General features: G+C 46.2%; 2 long non-coding RNA genes across 2 annotated transcripts; both read left to right on the forward strand.

Annotated features, from left to right (window-relative positions):
• The first annotated feature begins 2,981 nt into the window (after window positions 1-2,981).
• LOC137848890 (uncharacterized) lies at window positions 2,982-4,567 on the forward strand. Its single transcript, XR_011091562.1, has 3 exons — window positions 2,982-3,064; window positions 3,858-3,959; window positions 4,515-4,567. It is a non-coding gene; the product is annotated as an uncharacterized lncRNA (long non-coding RNA).
• A 2,017-nt stretch (window positions 4,568-6,584) lies between these two features.
• LOC137848889 (uncharacterized) lies at window positions 6,585-7,933 on the forward strand. Its single transcript, XR_011091561.1, has 3 exons — window positions 6,585-6,731; window positions 6,841-6,919; window positions 7,807-7,933. It is a non-coding gene; the product is annotated as an uncharacterized lncRNA (long non-coding RNA).
• The last annotated feature ends 223 nt before the right edge of the window (window positions 7,934-8,156 follow it).

Genomic DNA, 8,156 nt, shown 5'->3' on the forward strand with positions numbered 1-8,156 from the left:
TCGGCGAAGGCATCGGGGCCCAGCTCCAGCAGCTCCAGGGGCTCCTCAGGCACCTCTGCAAGTGTCGCCGCTGAGGAAAAAGCAAGCCAATGCAATCCCCCAAGCATCCCCCGCTGCCAGCTTTGCCATGGCTCCTGGGTGTGGGGCGCCCAGCGGCCGGCTGGGCCAGCCCCAAACTCACCGTCGGGCGTCGCTGTCTGGGTGCTGGCGGTCGCTGGAGCCTGGGCAGGCTTGGGGGGAGTGGGGCCGGGCAGCGGGGACCCCTGGTCCTCGCTGAGCCCCACGGCATGCAAGCAGGGCTCCGGCAGCTGCCCCCGGCTGCTGCTGAGGGTGCGGGGCGCGGGGAGCGCCTGCCCCTGCAGCGGAGGCCCCAGCACGAGGAGTGGTGGGGGGCCGGGGTAGGCAGGGGCCTGCAGCAGGCAGGTGCCTGCGGGGTGCAGGAGCTCCCCATGGAGCACGGCCCTGGGCCTCAAGCAGAGGGGAGCACCATCCTGGGGCACCAGCGTCCCCGTCCACATCAGCAGGGGCTGGGAGACACTGGGGGCACCCACAGGAGCGCTGTGGGGGAGCTGCCCCACAGCAGGGAGCTGCCCCACGGCGGCGGCGGGGAGCTGCCCAAGCTGCAGGTGGTGCCCCTGGGCTGGGAGGTGCCCCCCAGGTGGCAGCTGCACCCTGGCGGGGAGCTGCAGCACCTGCCCCTGGACCCCCGGCACCACGTGCCAGACGGTGGCCTGGGGCAGTGCGGAGGGGAGGGTGGGTACCTGGGGGGGCTGCAAGGGCAGCGCCATCGCTCCGGGGAGGGAGGGAAGCAGCCAGGCAGCCACCGTTGGCGGCACGGCTGGGACGACGAAGGGGGAGTTTTGCGTCTGCGGAAGCCGCGGAAGCCGTCTGGGGAAACCCTCTGTGGGAAAAAGGGCGCTGGGCTGAGCTCTGGGGCGCTGGGCTCGCCAGCAGGGCCGCAGCCCCGGGAGGAGCGGGAGCCGGCTGCTGGACCTGCCATGGTGGCTGGAGAGTGGGGCGGTTGCTTGGGGAACGCGGGCAACGGGGGTTCCGTCCCAACGGCTGACCAGCCCCTCGCCGACATCTTGGGGAGGACTGCAGGCTTTGGAGCCAAGCAGGCTGCCCAGCGCAAGACTTGGCCATCCCCAGCAGGCTTGCCCTCCCACGCAGCACTTGCCATGCCCAGGACGCTTCCACACCACCACTTGCCCGGCCCAAGGCTTGCCCAGCCCAGGACCAGCTTCTCGGCCTCAGCGGCAGTGCCCATCCTTGCCATTTCACCGCATGGCACATTCCCAGCAACCCAGACGAAATCTGCCCCATCAACACGAAGCGTTTCTTCAGCCAAAGAGACCTCGTCCCAAAGAATTCCCCTCTCTTGGAGGACTTCTCCAAGCACTTCCTTCCCCAGGGAATGGTACCCACCCCATTCAAGACTTCCCATCCCAAGGCTTTTGCTTCCCAGGGATTTCCTTCCTAGGGAACATTGCCCATTTCCTAGCCCAATGGCTTCCCACCCCAAGGAAGTCTTCCCATGCTGTAGCCCCGAAATGCCCCCAGAGGGCACCTGGCAGCTACTGGGAAGGAAATGAGCTCTGTCATGGTGAGCTAGCCGCTCAAGGCCCTGCTCTTTGGCCCAGGTGTCTGTGAGGCGGTGTTGGCAAGGAGTCCTGTTGTGAACATAAGAACATAACGTAACAGAAGAACATAAAATCACATAAGAGAGAAAAAAATATAGAATAACAGAACGCGACATAAGAACATCAAACAAAGACAACTCTCATGATGTGGTCTGATAGGATGGAGGAGAAAGCAGAAATCCAGCAATGCTGTCTTTCCTACTCCTCAAAACCAATTCCGTTGACAACTGGGAATGCTTCCAGCTGGAAAAAAATGCCAGAATGAAGTGGAGGACTCCTTGCCATCACTGTGTTTCTGGAGCACACCTCTACCTTTCTGTCCAACAGGGGGTTCTTCTTGGGAGATAATTGCCCAACATGAAAAAACACAACCAAAGCCAGAGGACCCATCTCCGCAACAAGACGATAAATAGAAAAGACATCTCTAGATGCAGACCCCAGAGCTCCAATTCACTATGTCCCACTAGTGGAAGTTATTTTTTAGGCTTTGTTTTTAAGGCCACTGGCTGCCTCCTCCCTTATGCTGCCCATTCTCCCTGTTGTCCTGTCTTCTTTCTCCTGCATTGCTTCCTTTCCTTGGTGGACCTTGCTGAGCTCTTTGATGTTTTGTTGTATATATATGTATGAAGACATAAAACTGTTAGAGAGTGTCGAAAGAAGGGCAACAAACAAGAGGGTCTCTTTTAAGAGGGGGATTGAGGTTTGTGGCAAGGTTTTGGTAGCAATTTAGGGGCTGCACTGTGCTGGACACAGCAACAGACGCACCATAAGCCAAAGTCAGACAATAAGCCAAGGTGTGTTCACGTGTGGTTTACTGTGGTTTACGTGTGGTTTACGTATAGAAGAAAGTTTTCGCCTATTGGTGAGTATACTGCAGATTTGCTGCATTGTTCTAAATTAAATAGCAAAATAAGTGATGGCATCGTAGGCTGGGAAAATATTTCTAGAGTATTAGCGCATTTTGAGCATCATTTTAACTGTTTATGCAAACATGAAAATTATTAAAATCAGTGTTTATTTAGGTCTGTATGTAAACAGGTGATCATGTTGTATAGCATGCAGTAAATGGTTTGTGAATGCTGCTTGAAGAATGAAAAGAGTAAGTCAGCTCCACAAGGAATAAATGAATTTTGTTTATTTGTGCAATGCAGAGATTAGAATTAGACCAACAGCATGGAACCAAAGTCTTGCTCTGTGCCTTTTATCTGTAGGACAGTTCATGGAGGCTTCAGCAGCCCTATCTGTTTTCTAGCACTCTGAAATGTCCTCTGTGGTGCTGCACCCAGTTGAAAGCCTGCACTGATTGTGATGAACTTTCCTAACAGGAGGCACGGGTCCTTCGTCGGACGCTGTCTGGGGATGTATGCTGCGATGCGGGCAGATGATGCTGGCCCAAGCACTGATCTGCAGACACTTAGGGAGAGGTGAGTGCTGGTCCTGAGGGAACTTCGGTATTGTCTGCAGACGCTTCTTCGTAAGTACTCCATTAAAAGCACAAACCCTGAATTTATTAGTGAGACTTTCTTTGATGCCCTGGTAACAGTTCGTAATGAATCAATTCATATTCAGCTGGGTGAAATCATCCCAGCCTGAAGCAGAGAAATAGGCATAGAAGAAGAACAAATGGGGAATCCTGTCGCCATTATTTTATAAACCTTTTAGTGTAACACCCAAGTTGAGGCCAAGGGAAAACCTGCCACCGTGGGACAGTGCTCTTACCCTTCTCTTCACTACTCACTTGTCAGCAGCACGAGGTCCAAACCCCCCTGGTGCAAGCTCTTAAGCATGCATGTCACATCCCAGGATGCTGCCAGTGGAGTGTTTGGACTTTCTGGATGGATCTTATGTTGTTATTTAATGGGTGCTTAGAAATCCAACAAGGTCTAAACACAGCCTGTACTTTTAAATAATCTTGGAAGCTCATAGATACTGGAATGGCTATCAACACGCAGCATGATCCGTCAGAATATGTTTGCAGTTGATGTTTTTGTTTTGTTTTATTTTCCCTGTTTTTACAATCTAGCCTATGATGATAAAGGGCAGCTTGATGATAAATAACAAGCTTGGAATTCTAGGAGCTCTACACAAAATGTAAATATTCAAGATGAATTGAAATGTCTTTTAACATCTCATTATAAAGCTTTCTGCTGTCTAGACATTTGATCAGTGTAATGAAAACGTCACCATTTTTTATTCTATATCAATTTTTCCTTTCAGATTGGCAATGGGAAAAACACAAAAAACAACCAGAAGAATATCACAGAATCCTACGATGCTTTCTCGACAGGAAGGCTTGCTGTTATTCAATCCACCAGATGGGTAAGAACAAACATAAACTTTCAGGTTTTTTCCACTGAAATTTCTCCTGTGTTGAATCACTAATTTGCAGTATGTTAATTCATAATTTTAAAAAGTGGATGTGAAGACAATGTGTATGCTTATACAAAAATAAAAAGGTATGCAGATGGGCGCAAAGACTAGTAGTACAGAAACATTCCCTGAGACCTAAATAAAGCCATGTACTAGAATCTAGCTCTTGATAAACTCTGTAAGCCTTGGGTACCAGAGTCAGTAATGTTAGAATAGACAGTCTTGTAGCTTATTGCTGTAATTTGTAATAAAGGGCACTAACATTTGTTAACTTGTAATTCTCATTGTAGTTTAGAAGCCTTTTCTTTATTAAAGAAACTGGCACTCCCTAAGTTTTGAAAAGAGCATAGATTGAGAAAATAATTGTTATTGCTAAGTACAGATTGCAGTTACTCTAGAATGTTTGACAGTCACGGTATTTACTGTATATTGTTCCCACATTCTTTATGGTCTCATTTTTCTTTGATTTTGTGTACGTGTGTCTTTTTTTCACTCTGAAAACAGCACAGGTGGGTGTTGGAGAGGGGAAGTCAATTGGAGAATGGTTTGGACCAAATGCAGTTGCTCAAGTACTAAAGTAAGTGAGATCATACCAGTCTCATTCAGAACGTACTCCCCTGGGGCAGCCAAGACAAGGCCCAGGCAGAGTTTTGAAGGCTGCATCTCCCCCTGTCCCACAGTCAGGAATGTACTTGCCATCTATTTACAAGTGCAGCATGGAATGTCATGCCACAGCTCGGTGTGCAGGTACTGAGTTGGGAATGGGTGACCTCTAAATTTTAATAAAGGAAGAGCCTGAGGAGAAGAAACTGCAGGAAAGTCTCCTGCTATGCCGTCTGCATGCCCTCACCAGTCACACCACAGATGTATATTCCTTTCTGCACAGTGGCACAGCTCTGGCAGGTCGAGAGTGCCACCGTGTAGGTCGGAGTGGTGGCGTGAAACATCAGAGAGAAGCCATCTCGGCTGAGGAGGGAACTGAGCTGCAATTCCTCCCTTTCTGAGCAGCAAGTTCTGCCAGCAAGGCTACTGGATAAAGATGGGCAGCTCCTCATAGTCTGGGAGCCACACTGAAAGGAACTGAGGCTGCTCAGTTCTCCAGGGGTACGTGGAGGTGTCTTACCTCAGGCAGGGGCTAGGCTACAGGTCCTGCGAGCTCAGCAGCAAGTCTTTGACACCCTGGAACAGGCACATGATCTGAAGAGGGAGGGGAGCTGAAGCATGCCCTGGACTCCAGATCTTTCATGGCCAAGTTTTTCATGGTGAAACGCTCACCCCCATTTCTTTCTGGCTTATTTGAAACAGCTAATTCTGCCAGTGCAGCTTAAGAGTGTAGCTCCCTTCCCCAAAGGTTTGGATTTTGCAGAAGTGGACATAAAACTGTGTGCTGCTGTCTCCCACTGAAGTTTTGGTGCCCCAAACCCTTAGCTGATTTAGCTTTTAATGCCCCATTTCTGCTGTGCACGCAGGCTCAGGCAGAAGTAATTCCACTGAATTCAGTGGAATTTCTTAAGCAAAAAGTAATCTGCAAAACTGGCATAGGAATTTTTTTCTTTTCCAGATGAGAAAAGACACAACTGGGCAAGAACCCATTGCAGAGACTGCCGAGTGCAATAAAAAGTAATAAACTTGATGTAGTTGGACTGTTACTGTCACTGCACTTAGCAGTAAGACAAAACAGTTTGCACATGGTGCAGCGCATATGTTTTTCCTGGTACCACTCAGTACCTATTTTTCTAAAGATATTAAACATTTAATGTTTAAAGTTTTCTTTTTCTTACATGGAGACTTTAAAAAATGCAGAAAGGATGTTTTTTCTTAAGAAAAAAAAATAAATAAATCAAATGGTTCTGAGTGTAAAGCTACCCTTTTGATCCAACTAGTTTATATTAATTAGTACCTTAATGTTTTCTAGGAAGCTTGCTTTATTTGACGAATGGAATTCATTAGCAGTTTATGTATCTATGGGCAATACGGTGGTCATTGAAGACATCAGGAAGTGACACCTCATCAGTTTTCTGGTAACAGTTTCTGATTTGACTCCATTTGCCAGCATGTATCTAAACATGAACAAATACTTGGGGGGCCATGGCTTTGTCTTGCAAGGGTAAGAAGAGGGAAGAAGGACATACAAACTCAGTTGTGTTTTTCTGATCCCTGATGCCAACTTTGTGCTCACATCACTGGATGTGAAGAGCTCCTTGAAGAATTTCTACTGTCATCATTGCTGCCGTTTCATTTCTCTGGCGTTTTATAGGCAAAGCTTGACACTATTAATAACATTAATAGTACATGTCACTGCAGTCTTAAATTGTCATCCCCCAATCATTTATCTAACGTCTCACTTGGACGTGCCAGCACATACTGTCTGCTAGAATCACTTCTACTAAATAGCTGTAATTGCCATGCCCGGCTCGTTTTGTCTTGGGTGCCCTATAAAGATCCCTGGCAAACTAGCTTAATTCACTACTGAGAGGAAGATCTGCTTTGTGTTCCTCTGTGCGTTGACTGATTTCTAGTTTTATTCCTGCAGAAAAAATGTGCTGGTGCCCTCCTCAGAGCAGCAGTGCGTCCCACAGCAGTGCACATTTGCACAGAAGTGCTCTTGGCCGAAGCAAGAACGCAGGAGGACTCTGCACAGGCTGGAAACCCCTCTTGCTTATTATACCTCTACGACTAGGGATAAATCACATAAATCCCGTATATATTGATGCATTTAAAGTAAGGTTTCCTTTCAATTCATTGCTCGTTACTGTCAAATAAGTTTGGGTATCTGTGATGTCAGTAAAGAAATGAATTACAATTTCCTTTATTCCTTTTGAACTCCTAGGAATGCTTTAAGATGCCACAGTCTTTGGGAGCATTAGGAGGGAAACCAAATAATGCCTATTATTTCATAGGATTTTTAGGTAAGGAAAAAAGAAACTTATTCCAAATGTGCAGATGATCAAAAGAGAACATTTTTTGAAGGGGAAATAGTAAGGAGTCTAAGCGTGAACCTCTAGAAGTAAAGAAAGATGAGAATAGAATAAAATAAATGAAGAAGCATATCTAAAAGAGTTTAGAAACAGTGTGAGATGATCCTTAACAGGAGCAGAAAGTTAACAGCAAAGCTAGGTGTAAAAATAAGTGATGACATCAACAAGAGCAGCATACTAAGAATAGCTGATAGCATTTGACAAGTGTATTGGTCAAATGTCACTTTTATTTTCTTGTATTTCAAAACTGTTTCTGATAGCAGTATCTTTTTCACCTTTTGCATACCTTCTGTTATTAAGTATTGCTCTAATTAATTTAAAATGCATTCCTTCAGATTTCACCCCACTTTGGGCCAAAATCTTGCAACCCTATTTTGTCCTTTTGTAAAACCTAACCTGTTTTAGTTAGGCTTTTTTGTTCCAATTTCTGAATGAATGCCTAATGGGATTACAGATTGCATCTGTGAACATCCTGTACCTTTTAATCTGTCAAATGTTAGTGTTTACAACACTTGAGATTTAAAAAAAAAAAAAAAAAAAAAAAAGTACTGGATCTCACATGGAAAAATAAAAGTATGTGACAAAGATAGAACATAACCAACCAAAAAATTACAGTAATAGGTCACAATAGGAAGTTATACTAAATACCCTGTGGGAAACGTTGTGTCTAAACCTTCCGATTCTCTTAAAGAATCCCTAGCTGGAAAGTCTAGATTATACTGACTGCGATGGCAATCTAATTTCTATTTTACAGTTCTGGACCAAGTGCTTATTAATGTCACTTGCTTATTTTTAACATACGGCTTTTACCCATCCAGGCAATGAGCTGATCTATCTGGACCCTCACACCACTCAAAGCTTTGTAGATTCAGAAGAAAATGGCCCGGTTGACGATGAGAGTTTCCACTGCCAGGAAGCCCCACATAGAATGAAGATCATGAATTTGGACCCTTCAGTAGCTTTAGTAAGTGTCAGAAAATCTGGAATGCATATACTTTATCTCAAAGTAATGTCTCTCTACATTGGTAAGGGCAGCAATGCATCTCCTTGAACAGAACCAAGATCACAAAGCTGTCTTCTGTGATCAACACATAGTAGTTTGTACATAACTACATGGAGAATCTTAGGGCAAGCGGGGAGCTGTCTGTACTGTAGGGAGCTCGCTTTG

This window comes from Anas acuta, unplaced genomic scaffold (genome assembly GCF_963932015.1).
Source record: "Anas acuta unplaced genomic scaffold, bAnaAcu1.1 SCAFFOLD_162, whole genome shotgun sequence".
NCBI classification, from domain to species: Eukaryota; Metazoa; Chordata; class Aves; order Anseriformes; family Anatidae; genus Anas; species Anas acuta.